We start from the raw sequence: 12,248 nt of genomic DNA on the forward strand, positions 1-12,248 counted from the left end.
GAAGGTGGGGAGAGTCAGAGAAACCTCATCCCCACTCACTGGTCCAAAGGCTGGTCCAAAGGCTATCATCTAGTCCAGAGATACTCCAGACTGCTCAGCCCTTTGTTCCAGCCTCCATCTTCCACACAACCTCCTGTTAAGCCTCTGCAGTGAACCAGTCTCTTGGACAATATCTGCCCCACAGTGTGGATGAAGAATGGGCAGGTAGGAGAAAAAAGCCACCAAAGCCAGTGCTACCCAGATGCTCCTGCACACCTATCAGGACCAGGACTTTGCAGACAAAAAGCCAGCTTTGCCTCCAGCCCCTGCCACTGGAAACTGAGGAGGAAAGGTCAAAAACAAATCAAAATGAATGTGTGTAGATCACAGCTGCTGGGTTTCTCTCCCGTACACCCACTAGCTTCTTACCTGAGCATCTCGGGTTTTTTTGCCCAGGGAATAGTTGCACCAGAGGAGGTTCAGATTGGATATTAGGAAAAATTTCTTTACCAAAAGGGTTGTCAAGCATTGGAACAGGCTGCCCAGGGAAGTGGTGGAGTCACCATCCCTGGCGGTATTTAAAATTTAGACAGGTAGAAGTGATGCTGAGGGACATGGTTTAGTGGTGTTTTTGTCAGTGTTAGGCTAATGTTTGGACTCGATGATCTTAAAGGTCTTTTCCAATCTAATGGATTATGTGATTCTACGATTCTATAAACTGCAAGTGCCTTTGCTGTGTCCTAAGAAATTTACAGGGCACTGCTACCAGACCTCCTCTCAGTCCTCTCTTAAATCTGGAGGACCATGAACCATTGAATATTTGCTGTGAATATTAGCTGCAGCCCCAGAGCAGCTATCCAGGCTAGCTGGAAACATGGAGAGACACATCTGCTGCTGCCTTGTGCCCCGGTGCTTTTTGGTCCCCTGCTGCTACCCTTGCCAGGCGTGGGGACACAGCTGGCTGTCGCTCCCCCTGAGGCTTCCTGCCAGGCTGGGGCACTCATAGAGCTTCACCCTCCAGGTGAAGGTGTTTTGCTAATCTGTGAACTAATCCCACCATTTCAAGCAACCTTTTGTTCTAAGCATTCAACGTTTTCTGATGTTTTCAGAGTCCGCAGCTCCCACCAGAACTCAGCTGGGCTCACTGCTTCCAAAGGGGTGCTGTGGGGGACAAAATCAATCAAAGCTGAAGACAGCCAAAATGAGAAATGCCTTTTTGAAAGTCAGGGCCTAAAATTTCTTCTCCTGAGCGCTGTGTTTCACTCGTAGTTTTGGGAACACTGTCTCAGGCATGGAAAAAAATACATGGAAAGATGCATTTCTTTGAATCATAAGTATCCTCTGGCGGTCAATGTCTATTTGGTACCTTCTTCACATAAGATGAAACAAATTGTAAGATAATATTTTCAACAGCTTTCCAGGTAAAAAAAAAAAAAAAAAAAAAAAGCCACAAAAAAATTTTAAAAAAAGGAAAAGTAAAGAGATCCAAAAATCCAATGACCACTCTGACTTTCTGCTGTTATTTCACAGTTTCGCCATATCTTTCAGATTAGCATTAAGCTATTGTTGGCTGTTCAGTGTTAGGGGCAGTCTGATTAGCAGCAGTGATGTATTACAGGTATTTTTCAAAGGTGAAAGGAGGTTTGCCTCACTTTTTTTGACCAAATTTCACTCTGAATAATTAGATTCTGAATGCCTAAGGTGTCAAAGGCTTTATTTGGGTAAGATATTAGCTTCTTACCATAAAACTTCATGCAACGCATGAAGGACACCCAGGTGATGAGGCCCAGCCAGCACGGGTTCACGAGGGGCAGGTCCTGCTTGACAAACCTGATCTCCTTCTATGACAAAGTGACTCACTTGGTGGATGAAGGAAAGACTGTGGATGTTATTTACCTAGACTTTAGCAAGGCCTTTGATACAGTGTCCCACAGGATTCTTCTGGAGAAACTGGCTGCTCATGGCTTAGATGGGTATACTCTCCGCTGGGTTAAAAACTGGCTGGAGGGCCGGGCCCAGAGAGTGGTGGTAAATGGAGCGAAGTCCAGTTGGCGACCGGTCACGAGTGGTGTCCCACAGGGCTCAGTACTGGGGCCGGTTCTCTTCAACATCTTTATCAATGATCTGGACGAGGGGATCGAGTGCACCCTCAGCAAATTTGCAGATGACACCAAATTGGGTGGGAGTGTTGATCTGCTGGAGGGTAGAGAGGCTCTGCAGAGGGATCGCGAGTAGGGCCCGAGAGGTGATTGTCCCCCTGTACTCGGCACTGGTGAGACCCCACCTCGAGTACTGTGTCCAGTTTTGGGCCCCCCACCGCAAGAGGGACATTGAGGTGCTGGAGCAGGTCCAGAGAAGGGCAACGAAGCTGGTGAGGGGTCTGGAGCACAAGTCTTACGAGGAGAGGCTGAGGGAGCTGGGGTTGTTCAGTCTGGGGAAGAGGAGACTGAGGGGCGACCTTATCGCTCTGTACAAGTACCTGAAAGGAAGCTGTAGAGAGACGGGGGTCGGTCTCTTCTCCCAAGTTACAGATGATAGGACAAGGGGCAATGGCTTCAAATTATGCCAGGGGAAATTCAGGTTAGATATTAGGAAACATTTCTTTACTGAAAGGGTTGTCAGGCATTGGAATGGGCTGCCCAGGGACGTGGTGGAGTCACCATCCCTGGAGGTATTTAAGAAACGTGTAGACATGGTTCTTCAGGGCATGCTCTAGTGCCCAAGATTATTGGTTTGTCGTGGGCTGCTGAGTGGGTGGGTGATGGATTTTTGGTTTGGTTGTTGTTGTGTGTTTAGGTGGTGTGGTGGTTTTTTTTTTTGTTGGGTTTTTTTGGGTTTTTTTGTTTGTTTGTTTGTTTGTTTGTTTGTTTTGTGGTTGGACTCGATGATCTCTGAGGTCCCTTCCAACCACCACAATTCTGTGATTCTGTGATTCTGTGATTCTGTGAAACTACAATGTAATTTTTTTTGCACCGTTAAACAGCTGCCATTATCCACATGAAAGGTAACTCTGTGTTGCTGATCAATGAAATAAATTATTACTGCATACCCCTATCACCATATTTATGAAGGCGATGTCCACGCTGCTGAGAGCAAGACCGTGGGATGATTTTGTCACTTACTTCATTTAACATAACACAGGCCTACAGCCCCCCTGTCAGGAAGTTACTCTGACATCTCAACCCTACAAGGAGCTGCAAACACGCAGGAACCCCTGTGCATTTAGCAAAATATCCTGTGCAAACACATTAAGATTAGATGAAGAAGTTTTCATTCCTCACTTTGTTATAATTAGGTAGAAGTCTGTAGGGAACAAAGCTGACCAGAAACCTTCTATAGCAGAGCATGGGCTCCACACACCTCTTCCCTTCTGTAAAAACCCAGACAACCAGCTCCCACTTGCAAGAGCGTAACATGGGACTAGAGGATTATCCGTCACAATTCAAACGCAATTCTCTGATAATGGTAATAGTGTTCCAGTGTTCGAAGTGATAGACTTACATAATTAGCTGCAAGTGCTATTTCTGTGTGTGTAAAATCTTTTAATTATTTCCTTTTTAATTATTTTAAATTACCTAATAACTCTTTGGCAAAGAGGGATGTATGGGAGGGAGGTAGCAGGAGCCTGCCATCGTTATGAAAGCTTTTCAAGAGCTCCATTATGTGCTGTGAGCATCTGACTCTTTGTAGCATGAGTCACCCACAAAGTCTTGAGCCATCAAGTAATTAAGGTTCCTTAATACAGAGTGGGAGGGGAGGAAGTAATATCATTTGTCGTTATGATCAGTCACATTCCTACAAGTATATATCATAACTGTTTTATAAATGGATTATTAGCAAATCAGATTACAGCGCTAATTATTTCTCCTCGCATTTCCCTTACCCATGTGCTGTGGACTCACCCACTCCCCAGAACTACGATACTTCTCTTCCATCTGTTTTCTTCCCCCTTTGCTGTCTCGCACACATACACAATCGTTTATGTAAACTCACCCAGGACAGGAAGAACCCAACAATAGCTGTTATCAACACTTCTAAGCAAAAAAACATTGCTGGTTGTCACTGGAAGTCTTTCTGAATTGATAGCTGCGAGGTGACCTAGGTACAACAAGGTGGTCGCAACCCAGTTCTGAGCAGAACTGTGAAAGAGGAATTTGCAACACAAAGCCATCTCCATGCTGGCAAGCAATCTCAGAAGAAAGGACAAGAATTGGCAGGCCTGAAAAGAAAACCACCTTTCTCACCTTTACTGGAAATAACAGGGCTGTTAGGTAAGACATGTTAGGTAACTTTTTTTCCTTTCTAATGAAGGCCGAGCCCAAGAGAGCTAGATTTATTCCAGCAAAAAATCAAGGGCAGGGCAAACTTAAACAAGAGTTGATGAAAGGAGAAAATTGGAGGGGCAGGAATTAAAACAAACTAAAGGAAAACATAGGTGAAATCGCAGGTCAAATTTACTACGCGCAGTCAATGTTATAATTTTCAAGAGCACCCACAGGATTTAGCAGCCCTGAGAAAATGTAATCATCGTGCCAGTTGTAAATTTTCACAAAAAGAACAGAGATTTAGATGCTTCTGTTTTGCTGGTTTGCACACTCTACAAAATTCATTAAAGTCATCATGCCAAAGCCTGAAAAGGCACACAACATGAAAGGTAAGGAAAAGCTTCTCCCCTTCCCAGAAGTGTAAAACACAACTTCTGCCGCAGATTTACCAGAGAGTAAAGGAAAGATTTCAGGGTAAAAAATAAAGGGTTGTGAGACCACAGTTCTTCTTCCAATTCTCCAATCTTGCTTTTGCCATTTCCAGAAGAAAAAGCAATCGAGAAGATGGTGCAGTATTTGCACAATTCCTTTGCCAGCTAGTGAGGTGTGATTAACATCACCCCAAGTGTTTGCTAGGGATGGATGAAGAGTGTTAAAAATGCTGGGTTTAGGCTCAGCAGTACTGAAGAATTTGCAATGGACTTTTGCTTAACCTCTTCTTGATGTCTCCCAATCAGGGTGCACGGAACCAACTCCTTTGCTGAAGCCATCCCCTTACCAACACAGCTCCTCTCCTCATCACTACCAAAGTATTGCTTGTGTTGGATCTATTCTCCTTCATATTGTCCTCGTCTCAACTATTTTATACGCTTATAAAGGCAAAAATCCACTTTTCCATCCATAAATAGAGCTATCATATGCATTTCAAGGCATGGCTGGTATATCAGCAAGAAAAAAATAAGCACCAAAGGGGGAACATTCACCCATGTTCAGAAGGACTTTTGGTTTCCATTTTATATGCCTTCCTCTCCAAGCAGGACAAAGTTGTCCCATGTTCAGCTCTGCCACTAGTGCTGCAGGCAAGAGGAACAAAAGGCCGGCACAGACTGTTGCACTGGCCCCGGTCACAAGGAAAGACCAGTAGATCCCACCAAGCTGACATTTCCTTGGCCCATGGCCCAGCATTTCACAGAGCTCCCTGCATGGGGCACGCTGGAGGAGGATTCCCAGTGCCTCAATTTGCCTTCATAGATGTTTTGCTTATGTGTTTGAGTAGAGGGACCTCTGGTTGGATGGATTCACAAGTGTCGGCACTCCACATTCACATCTCTGGGAGAATGTGACTCAAAGTGTAATTACATCTCCTCTTCTCCCATCCCAGTTAACCTGAAGATGATGGCTGAATTTCTGCTGGCTGAAAAGCACGGGTTCATCCACAAATGCTTCCCGCAACACTAGCTCTATCCCTCAGCAGGCCGGGCTTGATTCTCTTTAAATATTGCTATGGTACCATTTAAATCAGTAATTACACGCAAAGCGAAGTCATAAACGCCCTCTAAAGTGAGTCCCCCTCACTGGCACTGAAACAATAGCATAGGCCTATGGTATGGGCAAATGTCTCAACTCTACTCTCTCTAAGGTGCTACTTCACAATGTTAAACCTATAAAACTCAATCATACTCTAGCCTGGGAGAAAAATTCAGAGAAAACTCTGGAGGAGTCAATTTATTTGGAAGTTAACCAGACATATTTCAATCTCGATTGGACATCTTGAGACACAACATAAATTTTTATATAGGTTATTTGATTCTCACACCTCATAAATTAAATAGAATGATCTCTGATATATCTAATGCCTGGTGGTAAAACTGTGGAAGGATGGATTTCTGGTACATTTGTTTCCAGTGCCCTGCAGTTAGGTCCTTCTGGGCATCAGTTAAGGTTAATGTGAAATGAGGGGCAGTGACAGGAGACAGTTTCAAGTCCTGAGCAATTTGCAAAGGAAAGTCAGCTCGCTGGGACCAGCCTCCCAGCCACTCTGCATAGGACAAAGCCATTGGTGAGTTAGGTATTGTTGACAGGCTCTGCTCAAAATTGCCCCAAAACCATAGAAAGCTGGAGCATTGCTTGGCAAGTTGAAAGCAAACATCCCAGGAAAAAAAAATATTTTCATAACACAGATGAATGACTAATTTATCTCGTCCAAAGTCGCTCACAACTTTCCACATATTTGCCATTTGAGTTAGCCAATAATAAAGATTGATTTTAAGCTGCAAATGGTATGAAAATCCAATCAAATTGTACTTTGCAAATGTCTCAATTGAATATAGAGTGGACTAGTCACCTAAATCCCATGGTGGGTCTTTGTCTCTTTGGCTGGACAACACAGAGATGAAGTGACGCAGTATGTTGCAATCAGGATTTGGCCCACATTGACTACCTGCATGATTTATCCAGTAGGGAAGAGAAACAACACCACTTATGGAGTTGTGGTCCATAACTAGACACAACCTGCATGTGACTGTGCAAATACACTATTTGTGTCTCTAAATGTACGGTTAAAAATTGGTTTCAGTAAAACTCAAGATGAAACACCACTTTTTTGTAATTCCCCAAGTAAAACTCAGGTGTTTCCAGCAAGCAAACATCATCAAATGAAAATTCATATGTAATATGACTACAGATACTTATATTGATACAGAGATTCATTTAATGCTGAAGCAGAAATTTATGACCCAGTGCTACCTTAAGTATATTATGGAAGTGGTAACTGTTACCCAACAGCAGTGACATTATGGAAGAAGTTACACTACAATCAGAACTGGCATAAGTCTCATGCACAATAGCAAGGCTCAAAGCTGTCATCAGTAGTCATTCAAGTCATACCAATTATCACCAGCGAGAAATTATGCCTCAAGTATTTTGGCCAGTTGTTCCCATTTTTTGATACTTTCTTACTTTTTCAGACTGTTTCTATAGTTATTTATTTATTGCTTTTTTCCTTCCCCTTTCCTTTTCCCTTGTTTGTTTCTTTCTTCCAACCCTAACTTTCTTGCTTTTGGATTTCCTTCCCATCAGCAAGTCCCACTTTTTTCTTCAGCAGCTTCATTTCTTTCTCAACCCATAATCAAACTAGGCTTAAACAGTCATATTATAATAAGGTTATTAGCGGTGACAGTAGAGAACTGCATTTTGATTTAGGAGGTCTCTTCAAGTCTTATATTTCTTTCTTATTCCCTAGTTCATTTCACCAAAAACTGGTCACTTTGAGAGACATTGTTAGGCTTCAGAGTGAACACCCGAGTGCAGTGCAGTGTAAAGGAGGAAAAAGTGGGAAGGAATTAATTTTTCCCAGAGGTCTCATTTCACATAAGGAAGAGAACTCTTTGTCTTTTATGCTTATCTTGCTTTTATAGGTTGGCTTTGCAGCCAGGTGGGTGAGCAGCGTTTTATTTCTAAAGTAAGCATGTTTTCAAGCTTCGTGTGCCATATGACCCACAAGGGAGTAAAACTCCAGCCTGTGGGCAGGGTGTTCAAGACCTCTGCTCTAGGCAGCTGTGTGCAGTTCTAGATTCTCAGCGTGTTTTTAGGAAACGTGTTAATTGTTATGCTTGATTTAAGTTCCTTCTCTTGGCAACTGGTCATCGTCAAACCCCTTTCTGATCAGCAGGGGACTAATACAACCTGGGAGCTACAGCCCAGGCAACGGAAAGCACTGCAGGCGCGATGGAGGACATATTTGCAAGGAATATCTTCTGCACCTGGATTCCATTTATTAAGTTTGCAGAAAGGATGGCTCCTGCCAAGAAGCCAGACACTCTGACCTTGTTTGAACCTGCCTGCTGCCTGCGGAGCGGGATCTGTAGCGCGGGAGCCAAGGAGGGGCACGGAGCGCGCTGTTGCTCCTCAGGGACTCGCTGCAATATACGGGGAGTTTATGTTCACAAAGTGTTTTACTTTTAAAGCCTGTGTTCTTTCATCTCGTCACAGGCTATAACTTTGCTATTGAGCTATATTGCTGCGTCTAGTCGGGGCGCGCGTGTTTGTGTGCCGGTGTCAATCAGTTCTTTTTGTACCCTTCATCGGCAGCGGTTCATGCAGTGGCAGGTGGTTTTTGCTCGCCGCTCTATTGATGCTGCTTGCTTTTATTATATCATTTTTCCCCCTCCTCAAGCTTTATAACCTATCAAGGTCTAAAGTCTCTAATAAACAGAAAGTTAAAAGGGAGGTGGGGGGAAAATCCCGGCACGCAAAGTTAATACAGCTTTGATTCAATACCCGGCTCATCTTCAGCAAGGCTCTAGTTTTCCCACTATGACATGAAATTGAACTTATCCCATAATGCGGTTCTCATTTAGGATTTAAAGATGTTAGCATTCTGCACAAGTCTTAATGATCATGCTTGGCTCTCAGACACTGCAGAGATAAGTGTCCTGCAAATAGCTAAGCTGGACAGACACAGATACTGTTTTCCCTAATAAAAGCAAGATCCTTCAAAACAGTGGATTACCTAACCAGAGTATTATCTTTCCAAACAAATAAGATATTTATTTACTCCTTCTACAAAAGGAGAAAACAACCCACACAAGAAAAAAAAATATACATCCCTCTGCACATAACTGAGATGTCTGCTACTTAAAACTGCTCCTTCCAGCCTGGAAGCAGCACAGTACTAAGGAGTGAGCTTAATTTGATGTCTGCTGGACAACTTTATTTAAAACCAGGCATACCCTTAGGCATGGTGCTGACTGGGGACTTTGTTCGCTGCATTTAACAACCTGGCGTGGCGTGTTTCGACTCTCAGCAAAGTCACTTCAGGGGCTGCAGCCCACACGGGAAGAGCTTCTCTTGATCTGAGACTCGGCCACGGGGCTTCAGGGGAGAAATCAACCCGGGAGGGAAGGGGACATGAGGGGAGTCACCATCCCTCCTGGCCAGCGGTGGCTTGGCCAAGGGTGCCAGCGGGTGCCAGTGAGGATGGTGAGGGTGTTTGTGTCAACATCTGTCCATTAGGAGGAATAGGAACAAGGAGCAGCCCTCTAATTTTGCACGCTATAACACTGGCAGGTCACCATCCCAGGCTCTTTCTTACCACTGATCCAGGCTGGATAGGAACAGGTTAGAAGGAAGTGAAATACTGTGTCCTATAATTAGTCCAAAAAGGCTGCCAGCTCCCAATTATATCTACTTTAGCCATTTAGTCCTAACTCATAAAATTTGTACGCGTTTTTCCCTTTGTCTTGGAAAGAAAAGCAAAAGGAAAACCTGACACATTGTTCAGACATATAAAGGTAAAAGACAACTAATTAGGTTTATTTATACAGGACTTGTGGTAGGTTAAAAACAATGTCGTTAAAAGCATAACTAATTGAACACTCACCCTGTTTATGATCTAGACCTGGACATGTGGTGGAGGAAAAGGTCTGAGATGAGGGGCATGCCTGGTGCCTTGGCAGAGTCTCGGGGCTAAGGGCAGCCCTGCTCCAGCACTGGTGGCTCCCCAGCTCATGGTGGCCAACCTCCCCAGGGCCACCTGCAGCAGAGGCATCTCTCCCCAACCTTGCCAGAGCTGTCCCTCAGGCACCAGCAGGTGCATGGCCAGTGCTGCAGATGAAAGGAAGTGATTTTTCATCTGCTGGAGGTTGTCCATAACCTGGTGCTGCTCCTCCTGGGAGTGCTGGAGAAGTGGATGGGCTGCTTGATCAGCACAAAAGAGGCAGGGTGCAGGAGATTCGGGTGAACTGGAAAGAACAGACTGGAGATCCCACAACAAGGTGACATAAGGTTTCCCACATTCGTATTTTGCCACAGTGGTTTAGCTATTACAACCAACCCAAAAAAAAAACCCCACCGATACCTCAACAAGCTAAAACAATGGCAAGAGATACCCTTGAGTTATGTTGAATCCAGATACTGGGTACATATGCCTTGACTCAGGGCAAGTGGTTTGTTTGTGGTGGGATGGTTGTAATTCCACTCACTACCGTTCCTGGAAAGAAAGAGGTAGAGAGGAAAGATTGTGATGATAGCCTGGCTTACCACTGTACTGCTTCCAAGAAAGTGAGGCAAGATCTAGCCAGCCTGAACACATTTTTGTGCCCAGAACACTATTTGATAAAATTTTAAAAAGCCTCCCAGTATTGTTTACAAAATCCAGCTCAACTTCCTGAACATTATTTCAGCAACCTAAAGACAGGCATACGTTAATATACTGCATAGACCAGGAAGAAGGAGTCATAAGTCAAAACAGCCCAACAGAACTATTCGCACGTGATAACCGATCTGCTCATGTGAAAGAATTCATTAATAAAAGGAAGCCTATTTGCTTTTCCTGGACTTTCTAGATCATTTTAAAAGATTAAAATTTTGCTCCATTGCAACACAAATATTGCTTTTCCTCATTACAACCAAGTTCCACTTATTAGCATAAGTAAAAAAAGGGTATTGTTGTTTGTTCAGGGAAAATTATGAAAGGAATTAAAAATTTATGGAAATAATTTTTCCCAAGCAAACTTGAAAGGAAAGGGGGGGAAAACATGGTAAAATTAAGTATTATCAATCTGTGTTTTCTGAAAACAACAAGAACGGCTCCTTTCTTGCTGAAAAAACCCTTTCTGGGGAAGAAAAATAGCAAAAGATCAATGTTCACTACATTTTAACTTGGAATAGTTCATTCAGTCCTTCATAATACTCTGTGACTATCAGCCTCTGGCCAAAGACAACAAAAATCTACTAGGTCTGTGCACATTACAGATGTTTTAAAATAGTAAAGGTTTCCACTCATAAATACTACTTCTTCCTAGAGCTATAGGAAACACCCAACCCTATCTTTACTGTCTGTGTTTCTTTGACAACTAGTATCTTCTCATAAGCAGTTTGGTCTGATCTCACAAGAAGTGGAGAAATCACAAGCAGCTTTTAAAAATGTAATCTTTTTTTTCCAAATAAAACCCAGTGGCTTGTTTCCCTGGTGTTCCTGCAGTTTGGCACAACTCCAAGAGCTGTGGGATCAGTCATGGAGAGCAAAAACTTCATAATTACTGGTTAGAACAAACATCTATAGCATTATCAGCACTGTAAATGATTACTTCATTACAAAGTATTAACAAATCATACTCAGAATCATATATAGAATGGTTTGGGTTGGAAGGGACCTTAAAGATCATCAAGTTCCACCCCACCCCTGCCATGGGCAGGGACATGTCCCACTAGACCAGGTTGCCCAAAGCCCCATCCAGCCTGGCCTTGAACACCTCCAGGGATGGGGCAATGTTAAAGATGTTAAACAGCGTCAGTCCCAATACTGACCTCTGAGGAATGTCACTGGTCTCCACTTGAGATCACCATTTTCCTTAGATGGTCTCGAACCTGATCTTCTCCTATAGCAGGCAGTTCCTCATTCTCCCAGTCTCTGCCTTTGCCTTCTGCACCTTGGGCAGTGTGGCTAGAGCACTCACCAGTGAAGACTGAGGCAAATAAGTCATTGAGTACCTCAGCCTTCTCCATTTCCTGGGTGACCAGGTCTCCTGTTTCCTTCCAGAGATGGCCTGCATTTTTCCTACTCTTCCTTTTATTACTGATATACCTCTAGGAGTTTTTCTTGTTGCTGTTGACATCCCAAGTCAGATTAAACTCTATCTGAGCTTTAGCTTTCCTAACTTGATCCCTGGCTGCTTGGACAATTTCTCTGTATTCCCCCCAGGCCATCTGTCCTTGCTTCCACCCTCTGTAGGCTTCCTTTTTGTGTTTGAGTTTGTCCAAGAGCTCCCTGTTCCTCCATGCAGGCCCACAAAAATATTAACAAATCTAAACAAACCTCTAAGCCATTTGTGGAGAAGCTGTAAGCAGGAAAAGAAAATAATAATTAAGTTCATCAAACAAAACCAGTCCTGGCAAGTAATTCAGGCAGCTCTGCTCAGGGGTCAGATTTGTTGAGAACGATGCTGTAGCACATGTAGGTACCCCAGTTAGCACTCATGGCAACTGGAGGCTGCCTGTGCCTTT

Source organism: Calidris pugnax, unplaced genomic scaffold (genome assembly GCF_001431845.1).
Source record: "Calidris pugnax isolate Ruff unplaced genomic scaffold, ASM143184v1 scaffold24, whole genome shotgun sequence".
Classification (NCBI taxonomy): Eukaryota; Metazoa; Chordata; class Aves; order Charadriiformes; family Scolopacidae; genus Calidris; species Calidris pugnax.